This window comes from Ranitomeya variabilis, chromosome 2 (genome assembly GCF_051348905.1).
Source record: "Ranitomeya variabilis isolate aRanVar5 chromosome 2, aRanVar5.hap1, whole genome shotgun sequence".
Classification (NCBI taxonomy): Eukaryota; Metazoa; Chordata; class Amphibia; order Anura; family Dendrobatidae; genus Ranitomeya; species Ranitomeya variabilis.
The window spans coordinates 441603350-441619189 of NC_135233.1; positions in this window are offsets into that span (position 1 = coordinate 441603350).

Consider the following 15840-nt stretch of genomic DNA (forward strand, 5'->3'; position numbering starts at 1 on the left):
ATTCCAGCAACACATTGAATCTTTTTTTTGGCTTGAAAGTGTCATCCATTAATACCGCCATAAGGTGCCAAATTATGCAATATCTACACAATGCAACAATAGCCACATAATGCTGCCATACTGTGTCCGCATGACGTTATTGGAACTAGCAGAATGCGGTTTTTGCAGTTTTTGCACTATTCTCCAATATCTTTGGCCCCTCTAGGAAATGGGAGCACTGGAAATTGCCCAATTTGCCACCATTTACAATTACCCCTGATGAAGCCACATATCTACTCTTAAGAGGTTTACAGTGGTCCCTCGCTGTGGTTCCACATTTGCGGTTGGGTTGGCTGCAGAACCTACTCTGCGTCTTGTTTCTTTCTCTGCGGGTGGCGGACCTGTCACATCACCTAGAGTTACTGTACCGGCCGTTAGTAATTTCCTACCATTTCCCATTGTCGGCACCAGTGATCTACTGAGTGCAGGTTGTGTCCTTTCATCTTCTGGGCTGATAACATCAGAGGGGCCTGAGGCTTTGTGTCTCCCCTCCACCACAGTCTTGGTTACATGTGCGCGTCCACGTCACCCTCTGCACTAATGGCCTGTACACCGCTGACACAAGACCCAATGGCCACTCTGCAATTATAAATGGGATTTGAATTGGGGTCCGGGACAGAAGCTTCTTGATATAATCCTGGGACCCCACTCCATCCTCCATTACTGTGCAATTTAGCCATGACTTTGGAGTGAGAAAAAGTTGCCATGAATCTCTAACCTATGACGAGGTCTATCACCGGCGCCACCCATGTCCTCAGGTTGTGCATGGTATTGCAGCTCAGCCCCATTAACCCAGTCCCAGATAGAACTCATGGACCGGGATGGCACTATACAACCCATTAATAGTGCCTTGGGTTGTGACTGGTATGCAACGATTTAGCGCTCAGCTGCAATACCACCTACAACCTGCAGACTAAAGTGGCGCTATTTCATGAGGAAACCCCTTTAAAGGGGTACACAATCTCTGTGCAGACATGTATGATGGTTCTGTAGTTGTCACAGTATAGACTTTTTGGTGCTTGGAGAGAATTCTGAAGCTCGGCGGTGCGTGCCTTGTTTTTGGGTGACATGCACCTATAGCCGTTACTGACACTGAAGTTTCCCACGCGCCTCCCATTGTTCTCAGGACACTCCTTGTAGCACCTCCCAACACAAGCAGAACTAAACCAGACTGAGGTGGATACAAAAGATTGTGATACATTGCTGATAAGTCCCTGACATTTCATGCCGTGACCTCCACAAAGTGATACAATGTCACCCCTATTGTAGCTGTTGTCAGCCAGCTTTCCGAGAGCCCTGAATGACAATTAGGATTAATACTGCGGGGGGCTTAGACCACTTTTGGGGGATTTGAATGCTTATTATCAGGATAGATTGGGGCGAGGGACCCTTTTCTCTGAAGCCGATTGATAAGTCAGGTTCCGTGCGGACAGTAGGTTTCAGCAACAGACAGAATAAGTAATCCGATGCGAACAGAAGCACAGGGACCCCCATTGATTATTATGGGGTCCGGTTTTTAGCATGGGAAAAAAAAGTCATGCATGCACAATGTCAGATCTAGAAAAATAATAATAATAATAATCTTAATTTTTATATAGCTCTAACATATTCCATAGCGCTTTAAAGTTTGCATACATGATCGCTGTCCCCAATGGGGTTCACAATCTAAATTCCCTAAAAAGCCAGACAGACCCCATAATAATCAATGGGGACCCTCTGATATTGGATACAACAGATCACTTATTCTGTCTGTATCCGAAACAGAAGAGATGAAGGAATGAGTGATCAGAGGCTGATATGTCCAGAATGGTCACAGGGCGGCCTGGTGGACAAAAATTGGGCAGAATAAGGGGCCACTATGGAAGCATGGCTTCCCCTTCATGCAGACAGTGTGCATATTAGGGTGTAGAGGGAGGATTTGGGTAAGGGACCCCCATCTATGACATCCAGAAGCCCCATAAACTCTGAGGATGAAGTTTATATTTACTGGAGAATTCTTGACGTGACGTTTCGCCTTGTGTTGGCCACTTCTGGCGGTTACGTGGCAGTGAATAGTATGCGAGCTTACAGTAAGTGTGGCCGTCCTGATGAGGATCCCATAAATACACTATAAACATGGGGCCCACGTTTAGGAGAAATACTCCGCACAGCTCTTTGGTGTTTACATACAATCCATTAATGTGCGCGCAATGACCGCGGCTGGTGTCACACTTCCGATGTCATGTCTATGGTGTTTCGTCAATTTCTTATAAACTCGTCCTCAGAGCTAAACAATGGGGGCTTGTGACGCCGATTCTATAGGGGACACGGGGCTGTGCACATGTAAGGACATGTCTCAATGCTGGAATTTGCCTTCTCTTCTGTAAATAAATGTTCCTCCTACGCCTCACTCGCTCCGAGATGAAATGTGATATCTGGCGAAGCTGCAAGGACGCCCAGGAGAGCTCATTCTCAATATTCTGGGCGTTTACAGAAAAAATTATTGACTCAGGGCCAATTGTTCCCACACACCCTTTAATTCCCTTTCTGAGAGATCGTAATAGCGGAAGAAGCTGGGAATGGGCAGAAAAGTTACATAGATGGAGGGTGTATGTAGGCAGAAGCTCCATGTATGGCCCTGCCACATCAATCGGGTATGTGCCCTCTCCATCTATAGTACCCAAACACCAAAGGGGTATGTGCCCTCTCCATCTATAGTACCCAAACACCAAGCGGTTAAGTGCCCTCTCTATGTATGGTGCCCCCACACCAAGGGGTTATGTGCCCTCTTCATCTATGATATCCAAACACCAAGGTGGTATGTGCCCTCTCCATCTATGGTGCCCCCACACAAAGGGACTATGTACCTTCTCCATCTATGGTGCCCCACACCAAGGGGTTATGTGCCCTCTCCATCAATGGTGCCCCACACCAAGGGGGTATGTGCCCTCTCCATATATGGTGCCCCCACACCAAGGGGTTATGTGCCCTCTCCATCTGTGGTGCCCCCACACCAAGGGGGTATGAACCCTCTCCATCTATTGTGCCCCCACACCAAGGGGTTATGTGCCCTCTCCATCTGTGGTGCCCCCACATCAAGGGGTTATGTGCCCTCTCCATCTATGGTGCCCCACACCAATGAGGTATTTGCCCTCTCCATCTATGGTGCCACCACACCAAGGGAGTATGTACCTTCTCCATCTATGGTGCCCCCACACCAAAGGGTTAAGTGCCCTCTCCATCTATGGTGCCCCCACGTCAAGGAGTTATGTGCCCTCTCCATCTATGGTGCCCCCACGTCAAGGAGTTATGTGCCCTCTCCATCAATGGTGCCCCACACCAAGGGGGTATGTGCCCTCTCCATATATGGTGCCCCCACACCAAGGGGTTATGTGCCCTCTCCATCTGTGGTGCCCCCACACCAAGGGGGTATGAACCCTCTCCATCTATTGTGCCCCCACACCAAGGGGTTATGTGCCCTCTCCATCTGTGGTGCCCCCACATCAAGGGGTTATGTGCCCTATCCATCTATGGTGCCCCACACCAATGAGGTATTTGCCCTCTCCATCTATGGTGCCACTACACCAAGGGAGTATGTACCTTCTCCATCTATGGTGCCCCCACACCAAAGGGTTAAGTGCCCTCTCCATCTATGGTGCCCCCACGTCAAGGAGTTATGTGCCCTCTCCATCTAAGGTGCCCCACACCAAGGGGGTATGTGCCCTCTCCATTTATGGTGCCACCACACCAAGGGAGTATGTACCTTCTCCATCTATGGTGCCCCTACACCAAAGGGTTATGTGCCCTCTCCATCTTTGGAACCCACACACCAAGGGGGTATGTGCCCTCTCCATCTATGGTGCCTTCACAACAAGGGAGCATGTTCCCTCTCCATATTTGGTGCCTTCACTTCAAGGGGACATGTGCCCTCTCCATCTATTGTGTCCCCACATCAAGTGGTGGATATGTGCCCTCTTCATCTATGGTGCCCCCACACTTAGAGGTATGTGCCCTTTCCATCTATGGTGACCCCCCTGGATGGTTAAAAAAAAGACAACCACATCAAAGACACACAAACTAAGGCTTATGAAGCCAAACATTTTGGCTTTTTGTAGCAGAGGGGTCTCTGGACACTTCTTGAGCACAAGGGCCGAGTAGAATGACAACCCATGGAGTCTCCATCCCACCACCCATTAGTGATGACTTCAAAATGTTCCAGACCATCTTTATCTTGGAGCTCCATGGCATCTGCACAGTTTGTCCACCTGGTGCAAACTTTTCTGGAGACCTTTCCCAGCCTTGTCCCCTCTGTGCTGGACCACATGTCCTCCACACCTCCCTTACTCCCCTTTCAAGCCCCCTAAATATGCAGTTAAATATCGGGGCTCCATTTAATTATGGAATATCTCCATGTTGTGCACAAAAAAAAATACTTTAGGAAGCAATCATTTCCAGAAGGTTTCTATGCCCACTTCTCCAAAAGTAAATGAGGTCTTCCTGTTTTTTTCCCCGCAAGCCTCAGTTGGCAAAGGTTTGCCTCTATGGTAAATAAGTCCTTGATTATAACATCTGGAGCCCAGACCTAAAGAAGAATTCCATCTTCAGTCTAAAATTCCTGACATGTTACTTTCCAACCTTGTTGTTTTCTTCTTGGATTTAGATCGGGTTGGAAGATGTGAGTAATGTCTACTTGGAGCGTACAAACCTGTGGGCGGCCATAAGACTGGTGCTAAGAAGAAGACCAGACCCATGAATGGACGACCATATAAAAAGGGAAGTATTAGAAGGGGTTTATGGGTAAATAAGGTTCATTCTCACACATAATGGCTGTGGTTGATACTTAGACATTGCTTGAGGGTCCTTCACCAAGTTCCAGAAACCATAATGTTCATCAGGATGCAGTTTTTGAGTCTTTGTTGGTAGAAGCAGAAAGATGGAGACTTCTTTTAGCCAGCTGGATGACATGTATTGTGGTGCTTGTTAGGGGAGCGGCAGTGAACCTGTCTAGTGCATGGTATGGGTGAGGACCTACAGTGGTTGCAAACACCAAACAGGTGGTGGGTTCTCACCTGAGCACCCATGTCCTTCTGACCCAAACTGTTCCCGACACAGATGGAGACATGACATTGGCTCTGAGCCTTCCATCGTGGACATCATGTTACCTGTCCACTCCCTCGTAAATTATGGTTTCGAAGTGCATTGTCCTCCATTATCTTTGTTCGGTCAAGGTCTATGGTTGTCCTTATCTGGAGGCCATTATACAGATGAGTCACTGCCTCTATCAGATCTCTGTGCATGAATGACGTGCGCATCTGGCCGGGGACGGTTATCACATCCATAAAGCTGGAAGACTGAAAGAAAGCTGCAATGGATAAGGACCATCCATGGAAACATAGCATCAGGAAAGTACTACAAGTACTACAGTAGATCCTACATGGCATGCACCAATGGCAGCCATTACAGTGATCCAAGGTGCAGTGAATGGGACATAGACACATTGCTCCTCCGTGTCCCTTGTCCTTTACATGTAGTTATTAAAATATTCATGAACCAGGAGGTTCAGGATGAACAAAGCTATAGGAATGGTTCAGAGCTGGGAACTGATGAGGAACAGGAGCAATGTTGCATCTACAACATAGAAGTGTCCTGAATGTGATCCAATATTTAAAGGGATATTAATATTTTGTAATATGGAAAATCTTATGCCAAAACATGATCTAGAGGGGGAGGGGGTCCGACTTCTGAAATCCACTTCTGCATGTCTCCTGCACAAATACAGGTCCTTCTCAAAAAATTAGCATATAGTGTTAAATTTCATTATTTACCATAATGTAATGATTACAATTAAACTTTCATATGTTATAGATTCATTATCCACCAACTGAAATTTGTCAGGTCTTTTATTGTTTTAATACTGATGATTTTGGCATACAACTCCTGATAACCCAAAAAACCTGTCTCAATAAATTAGCATATTTCACCCGTCCAATCAAATAAAAGTGTTTTTTAATACCAAACAAAAAAACCATCAAATAATAATGTTCAGTTATGCACTCAATACTTGGTCGGGAATCCTTTGGCAGAAATGACTGCTTCAATGCGGCGTGGCATGGAGGCAATCAGCCTGTGACACTGCTGAGATGTTATGGAGGCCCAGGATGCTTCAATAGCGGCCTTAAGCTCATCCAGAGTGTTGGGTCTTGCGTCTCTCAACTTTCTCTTCACAATATCCCACAGATTCTCTATGGGGTTCAGGTCAGGAGAGTTGGCAGGCCAATTGAGCACAGTAATACCATGGTCAGTAAACCATTTACCAGTGGTTTTGGCACTGTGAGCAGGTGCCAGGTCGTGCTGAAAAATGAAATCTTCATCTCCATAAAGCATTTCAGCCGATGGAAGCATGAAGTGCTCCAAAATCTCCTGATAGCTAGCTGCATTGACCCTGCCCTTGATGAAACACAGTGGACCAACACCAGCAGCTGACATGGCACCCCACACCATCACTGACTGTGGGTACTTGACACTGGACTTCAGGCTGTTTGGCATTTCCTTCTCCCCAGTCTTCCTCCAGACTCTGGCACCTTGATTTCCGAATGACATGCAAAATTTGCTTTCATCAGAAAAAAGTACTTGGGACCACTTAGCAACAGTCCAGTGCTGCTTCTCTGTAGCCCAGGTCAGGCGCTTCTGCCGCTGTTTATGGTTCAAAAGTGGCTTTACCTGGGGAATGCGGCACCTGTAGCCCATTTCCTGCACACGCCTGTGCACGGTGGCTCTGGATGTTTCCACACCAGACTCAGTCCACTGCTTCCTCAGGTTCCCCAAGGTCTGGAATCGGTCCTTCTCCACAATCTTCCTCAGGGTCCGGTCACCTCTTCTCGTTGTACAGCGTTTTCTGCCACATTGTTTCCTTCCAACAGACTTACCATTGAGGTGCCTTGATACAGCACTCTGGGAACAGCCTATTTGTTGAGAAATTTCTTTCTGGGTCTTACCCTCTTGCTTGAGGGTGTCAATGATGGCCTTCTTGACATCTGTCAGGTCGCTAGTCTTACCCATGATGGGGGTTTTGAGTAATGAACCAGGCAGGGAGTTTTTAAAAGCCTCAGGTATCTTTTGCATGTGTTTAGAGTTAATTAGTTGATTCAGAAGATTAGGGTAATAGGTCGTTTAGAGAACCTTTTCTTGATATGCTAATTTATTGAGACAGGTTTTTTGGGTTATCAGGAGTTGTATGCCAAAATCATCAGTATTAAAACAATAAAAGACCTGACAAATTTCAGTTGGTGGATAATGAATCTATAATATATGAAAGTTTAATTGTAATCATTACATTATGGTAAATAATGAAATTTAACACTATATGCTAATTTTTTGAGAAGGACCTGTATACCCCACCCTAGGTTTATCCTGTGTCTCTTTTATTCTGAAAATCTGCAAAGTCCGGTCTGGGATCTGAATTAATTTTATGGGTTTGGTCTGTATTTAGGAGTTTGGGGGTCTTTGCTCTTAGGGTATTTGTCTAAGGGATCGTCCGCGTAATCTGAATTTGTTTAGGTGGGGCTGGTCTGGGGTGTATTAGTTTAAGGAGGTGGTTTGGGGTATGTATTGTTTAGGGGGTCTAGTCCGTGATCTGCATTTGTTTAGTGTACCTGATTTTTTATTTTGTTTTATTTTGGGGTCTGGAATCTGTATCAGTTTAGGGGGTCTCAATTTAGTATTTATTTTTGGGGATTGACCTATATTTAGGAAATTCAATGTCCGTCTGTATTTAGGGGGTCAGGAGTATCTATTTATTTAGATGATTCGGTCTAGGGTTAGTATTTGTTTAGATGATTGAGGTGTAGATTGGTTTGGGGGACTGACTTGGGGGCTGTATTCCTTTATAGCGTCTGATTTGGCAATTGTCTTGGGTTAAGGGGTAATTTTTTTTTAGGAGACTCAGGGGTCTATTTTTATTTTGGGGTTCAGTCTGGTGTCCGTTTTAGTACCTGGCATGTTTTGGAGTCTGTATTTGTTCAGGGGGTCTGTTTTTATTTTGAGGTCTGGCCTAGATTCTTTATTTCTGGCCATTCTTACTTTATGGGGGTCTGTATTAATTTTGGGTTGCGTGTACTACTTGTCATTCGGAAACGTGATGAGACTTCACTTCTCATATTCTTCCTAATGGCATTTTGCATATTGGAGTCCATAGTCCATAGATAATAATTAAAACCATTTGTTTAGCATATATATATCGGCCATAAATATTCTCCTGGGAAAATTTCTGAAATGTCATTTGTTTTATGTGACAAATTCCCAGGAGCGGCCTTAACCTGTAAAGTCGTCCCCAGAGCTCGGGCTCCTAGCCTTTCCCACACAAGGATAAAGGGTGGATATCCAGAGGATCCTCCCTCCTTTAATCATGTCATTAAAAAAGAAGAAAGAGGTTAACGACTCGAGTTGTTCTGTATAATCAGCTTTAATTAAACTGTAAATGGCTGCAGTAATCAGAGTCCGCGGCAGAACTGCAGGGCTGAAATTCCACAATATTACATAATGATTGCGGCATAATCCTAGTGTTTGTACAATCCTTTTACCATAAATCTATAATCCAGCATCGGCTTTACATAGCATGGTTCCTTGTCCGACTGTACCTTCTCCTGCCCTCAGCATATACTGTACTGCCATAGAGTGCACAAGTGACCAACCCATATAATGCGAATTATGAATGCCAATTATGTTGTGTAAACACAGTGCAATGCATGGGCCAAATAATACTTCCATATAGCCGCCACATTAATAGTACAGCGCTAAGTCACAAAATGTAAATACCACCATATAGTGTGAAACTAAAATCACAATATAGTGCATGAATAATACAACCATACAGTCCATAAATATTACTACCACAGAATGCTTAAAGGGAACCTTTTAGCACATTTTTACATATGCACCTATACAGTCATACCACTAATGCCATATGTAAAAAATGTGCTGACAGGTTTGCTTTAAGATAAAACGTAAACTTTGGCACTCAAAAAATATGTTACAAAAAATAGTTTATTTAACAGAAAAAAATAATGTGACCCAATGAATTCCAGATAACCAAATTTTGGCCTTAGGTCCGGCCTTTAATAAAAAAGTTTGCTTTAAATAATACTATCATAAAGTGGGTAAGTAATACTACCAGAGAGTACCAAAATAATACTGTCATACAGTGCCTATTAATGCTACCATACAAAGCAAAAATAATAGCACCACGCAGAGCATAAATAATACTATAACAGAGTGCAGAAATAATACACTGCTCAAACTCCAAGTAAATCAAACTTCTGTGAAATAAAACTGTCCACTTAGGAAGCCACACTGATTGACAATCAATTTCACATGCTCTTGTGCAAATGGAATAGACAACAGATGGAAATTATTGGCAATTATCAAGACACACTCAATAAAGGAGTGGTTCTGCAGGTGGGGACCACAGACCACATCTCAGTACCAATGCTTCAGTACCAATGCTTTCTGGCTGATGTTTTGGTCACTTTTGAATGTTGGTTGTGCTTTCACACTTGTGGTAGCATGAGACGGACTCTACAACCCACACAAGTGGCTCAGGTAGTGCAGCTCATCCAGGATGGCACATCAATGTGAGCTGTGGCAAGAAGGTTTGCTGTGTGTTAGCGTAGTGTCCAAAGGCTTGAGGCGCTACCAGGAGACAGGCAAGTACACCAGGAGACATGGAGGGGGCCGTAGGAGGGCAACAACCCAGCCGCAGGACCGCTACCTCTGCCTTTGTGCAAGGAGGAACAGGAGGAGCACTGCCAGAGCCCTGAAAAATGACCTCCAGCAGGCCATAAATGTGCATGTGTCTGCACAAATGGTTAGAAACTGACTCCATGAGGATGGTCTGAGTGCCCGACGTCCACAGATGGGGGTTGTGCTCACAGCCCAACACCATGCAGGATGCTTGGCATTTGCCACAGAACACCAGGATTGGCAAATTCACCACTGGTGACCTGTGCTCTTCACAGATGAAAGCAGGTTCACACTGAGCACATGTGACAGACGTGACAGAGTCTGGAGACACCGTGGAGAGCGATCTGCTGCCTCAACATCCTTCAGAATGACTGGTTTCGTAGTGGGTCAATAATGGTGTGAGGTGGCATTTCTTTGGAGGTCCGCACAGCCCTCCATGTGCTCGCCAGAGGTAGCCTGACTGCCATTAGGTACCGAGATGAGATCCTCAGACCCCTTGTGAGACAATATGTTGGTGTGGTTGGCCCTGGGTTCCTCCTAATGCAGGACAATGCCAGATGTCATGTAGCTGTAGTGTGTCAGCAGTTCCTGCAAGATGAAGGCTTTGAAGCTATGGACTGGCCCACCTGTTCCCAGACCTGAATCCAATTGAGCACATCTGGGACATCATGTCTCGCTCCATCCACCAACGTCACGTTGCACCACAGACTGCCCAGGAGTTGGCGGATGCTTTAGTCCAGGTCTGGGAGGAGATCCTTCAGGAGACTATACGTCTCCTCATCAGGAGCATGCCTAAGCATTGTAAGGAGGTCATACAGGCACATGGAGGCCACACACAATACTGATCGTCATTTCCTTGTCTTGAGGCATTTCCACTGAAGTTGGATCAGCCTGTAATTTGATTTTCCACTTTGATTTTGAGCATCATTCCAACTCCAGACCTCCATGGGATATTAGTTGTGATTTACATTGATCATTTTTAGGTTTTATTGTTCTCAACACATTCCACTATGTAATGAATAAAGATTTGCAACTGAAATATTTCATTCAGTGATATCTAGGTATATAATATAATGCAGAAATAATACTACCATACATGGCTTACATAATACTACAATACATTGCATAAATAATGCTATAATGAAGTGCCTAAATAATACTACAATGCAGTGCATTAATAATACTACCATAGACTTCGTAAATAATGTAATAGAGTGCCTAAATAATACTACCATACAGAGCATAAATAATACTACCAAAGTGTGCTTAGATTATACTATCATAAAGTGGATAAATAATACTATCATACAGTGCTTAGTTAATACTACAACTATTTGTATAAATAATGCTATTTTAGAGTGCCTAAATAATACTACCATGAAGTACATAAATACTACTACCATAGAGTGCCTAAATAACACTACCATACAGAGCAAAAATAATACTACAAACTAGTACTTATCTAATACTATAATAGAGTGCAAAAATAATACTACCAAATAGTACTTATATAATACTATAATAGTGCAATAATAATACTACCAAATAGTACTTATATAATACTATAATAGAGTGCAAAAATAATACTACCAAATAGTACTTATATAATACTATAATAGAGTGCAAAAATAATATTACCATGCAGTGCTTAGAAAATACTACCATACATTACATACATAATACTATCACAGAGTACATCAATAATACTAGCATGCAGTTTATAAATAATATTACTGTTCAGAGATTAAATATTACTACAAAAGAGAGCTTAGACTGACAGAGTACAGAAATAATACTATAATACAGTGTTTAGATAGCACGATCATACATTGCATAAATAATCCTATAACAGAGTTCCTAACTAATACTACCATCGAGTGAATAAATAATACTACCATACAGTGGCATAGAGTAATACTACAATATAGATAATAAATAATACTACCAAAGAGTGAATAAATAATACAATCATACAGTGAATAAATAATACGGCAAAATAGTTGGGGTCATACTATCATAAATAGTGCATGAATAGTAGTATGATACAGTGCAGAAATAATATAGTAACCATATAGTGGTGCAGGGAATATTGGTCCCTTTAAGAATCTCTGTGTCATTTACTGTATAATTGTCTTAGATTCAGATCTTATATGGGCAGAAATGAAAAACTTCAGATCTATTTTCTCTTTAAAAATCACCTTTGTGATCCTGACTTAAAGGATAAATCCAACTTTGCAAACATTTACTGTCTTAATGTATTTACAATAAAAATTAAGTAAGATTGTTCTTTTTCTATTTTTTTTGGCAGACATGTGTGATCCTGTAGTGCTGTCTGCCTACAAAGAATAAAGAGGAAAATGGAATAGAGCGATACAAGACTGCAGGATTAGATTTGTTTGTGACCTGTAACTATGGAGGCACATAGATCTGCAGGGCAGCGGTATACACAAAACGGTTGGTGTTTTTTTTTTTGTTTTGTTTTTTTTTTCTAAAAGCAAAGGTAGACGAATCCACAAACATGATTCTTATACCAAAATTGGAAATTGACACATCTGCTCCACTTGCTTGCTGGTTACTAATATCATAATTTATGATACCTCTTATAGGAATTAGGGGATTTTAAACAATATCTCCAGTTGAATTACGTAAAGCGCTATCAATACTCTGGTAGTTCTCCATTTGTTTAGTTTTTTTCCCGAAGAGACCTTAATGACTCAAATTCTCCACGCAAGTTGTTCTGTCTCTGTAAAAAAAAATATATATATATTTCCCGGCATTCCATGACCATACGGAGCCATGCTGGTTAGCGGCACGCAAAGGGGCCACGTTTTCGAGATGTTGCAGATACGTCTTAAATATCCTAGACGGAGGCTCCCCTGCTAATCACAGCAAGCAGAGATCTTGACAATTACAAGGAGCGAATACAGAAATAGTTTGACCTTTAAATGAACAATGTGAATGAAGCGCACACACGGTGATGAATGTAATCTGTACCGCAGTCGTGGTCGACCATACCGGAAGATTAGATTGGATGATCTGGAGCGGAAACATTGTTCCCTACGGTAGACTCCATGAAAGGTTAAGATAACATTATTTTCTCCGTGTAAATCAAATTAAATTTCCGCTTATCTCCAGATTCTTGCCTCAAGTTGTTTATACAGAAATGTTCAATTGTCTAATGTCCCGGTGTGTGAGCCGCTTATCAGGCCTCCATTCATGGACCAGTATTTGCTTTGCAATTTAGACACTTAGCGTAAATCCTGAACTGATGATTTCCCGGCCGGGGCATAAATGGCGCATTGACTGTACACCAGTAATAAAACTGTATCAGCTTATCACAAAGTGTTCCGAGCTGACAGATAAGCGGCAATCACCGAGCTTTGTTCTCTGCTTCATGATTTTCTATAAATTGATTTTACCACATTCTCGCGTTACGGCGATTGCTCTACTTGAGCCAATAAACCAACATTGAACATGTCTCTCCTGGATCCAGTGCTGGCCGCTACCATGGATGGCCTTCCTCCTCTGAAGTGGCCCATAGATATTAGGATAGCATAATCCAATAAACGGCAGGAAGACATTCAGCAATTAATCATAAACATAAAGAAATTAGGCCTACGCGTTTCAAGCACTAAGGCTCTTAATTCTATAAACACATTAGGCCTACGCGTTTCAAGCTCTAAAGGCTGAGTGACACACGCTTTTGGTGACGTAGCAATGATCCCGCTAACGATCTCGTTATGTGTGACAGCGAACAACGATCAGGCCCCTGCTGGGAGATCGTTGGTCGATGGGAATGATCAGGACCATTTTTTGGTCGCTGATCACCCGCTGTCATCGCTGGATCGGCGTGTGTGACGCCAATCCAGCGATGTGTTCACTTGTAACCAGGGTAAATATCGGGTTACTAAGTGCAGGGCCGCGCTTAGTAACCCGATATTTACCCTGGTTACCATTGTAAAAGTTAAAAAAAAAAAAACAGTACATACTCACATTCTGATGTCTGTCACGTCCCCCGGCATCCACAGGGTTGACTGTGTCAGCGCCGGCCGTAAAGCAGAGCACAGCGGTGACGTCACCGCTGTGCTCTGCTTTACGGCTGGCGCTGACACATTCAGTGCAGGGAAGCTCTCGGCAGCAGCGCGTCCATTACCAGCGCTCCTGCCGAAAGCAGTTTTAACCCTGTGGACGCCGGGGGACGTGACAGACATCAGAATGTGAGTATGTACTGTTTTTTTTTTAACTTTTACAATTGTAACCAGGGTAAATATCGGGTTACTAAGCGCAGCCCTGCACTTAGTAACCTGATGTTTACCCTGGTTACCCGGGTGCTGCAGGGGGACTTTGGCATCGTTGAAGACAGTTTCAACAATGCCAAAGTCGTTCCCCTGATCGTTGGTCGCTGGAGAGAGCTGTCTGTGTGACAGCTCCCCAGTGACCACACAACGACTTACCAACGATCACGGCCAGGTCGTATGGCTGGTCGTGATCGTTGGTAAGTCGTTTAGTGTAACGGTACCTTAAGTCTTTTAATTATAAAAATAAACACATTAGGCCTACGCGTTTCAAGCTCTAAGTCTTTTAATTATAAAAATAAACACATTAGGCCTAAGCTTTTCAAGCTCTAAGGGTACCGTCACACAGTGCAATTTTGATCGCTACGACGGCACGATCCGTGACGTCGCAGCGATCGTATGATTATCGCTCCAGCGTCGTAGACTGCGGTCACATGTTGCAATCACGGCGCTGGAGCGATGCCGAAGTCCCCGGGTAACCAGGGTAAACATCGGGTAACTAAGCGCAGGGCCGCGCTTAGTAACCCGATGTTTACCGTGGTTACCAGCGTAAAAGTAAAAAAAAAAAAACCGTACATGCTCACCATCTGATGTCCGTTCGGTCCCTTGCCGTCCGCTTCCTGTTCTGACAGATCCGGCCGTACAGTGAGAGCAGAGTGCAGCGGTGACGTCACCGCTGTGATCTGCTCTCACTTTCCGGCCGGCAGACAGTCAGAGCGGGAAGCGGACGGCAAGGGACCGGACGGACATCAGATGGTGAGCATGTACGTTTTTTTTTTTTTTTACTTTTACGCTGGTAACCACGGTAAACATCGGGTTACTAAGCGTGGCCCTGCGCTTAGTTACCCGATGTTTACCCTGGTTACCAGCGAACGCATCGCTGGATCGCTGTCACACACAACGATCCAGCGATGTCAGCGGGTGATCAAGCGACGAAAGAAAGTTCCAAACGATCTGCTACGACGTACGATTCTCAGCAGGATCCCTGATCGCTGCTGCGTGTCAGACACTGCGATATCGTAACGATATCGCTAGAACGTCACGAATCGTACCGTCGTAGCGATCAAAATTGCACTGTGTGACGGTACCCTTAGTCTTTTAATTATAAAAATAAACACATTAGGCCTACGCGTTTCAGGCACTAAGGCTTTAATTGTAAAAATAAACACATTAAGCCTACGCGTTTCAAACACTATGGCTCTTAATCATAACAATAAACACATTAGGCCTACGCGTTTCAAGCACTAAGGCTCTTAATTATATAAAAACATTAGGCCTATGCGTTTCAAGCACTAAGGCTCTTAATCATAAAAATAAACACATTAGGCCTACACATTTCAAGCTCTAAGGCTTTTAATGATAAAAATAAGCACATTAGGCCTACGCATTTCAAGCTCTAAGGCTTTCAATGATAAAAATAAGCACATTAGGCCTACGCGTTTCAAGCTCTAAAGGCTCTTAATTATATAAGCACACAAGGCTTACATGTTTCGAGCACTACTGTTCTTAATCATAAACACACTAGGCCTACACGTATCAAGCACTAAAGCTCTTAATCGTAGGCCTTGTGGGTATATTTTCATAATTAACCCCTTCATGACCCAGCCTATTTTGACTTTAATGACCTGGCCATTTTTTGCAATTCTGACCAGTGTCCCTTTATGAGGTAATAACTCAGGAATGCTTTAACGGATCCTAGCGGTTCTGAGATTGTTTTTTCGTGACATATTGTGCTTCACGTTAGTGGTAAATTTAGGTCGATAATTTTTGAGTTTATTTGTGAAAAAAA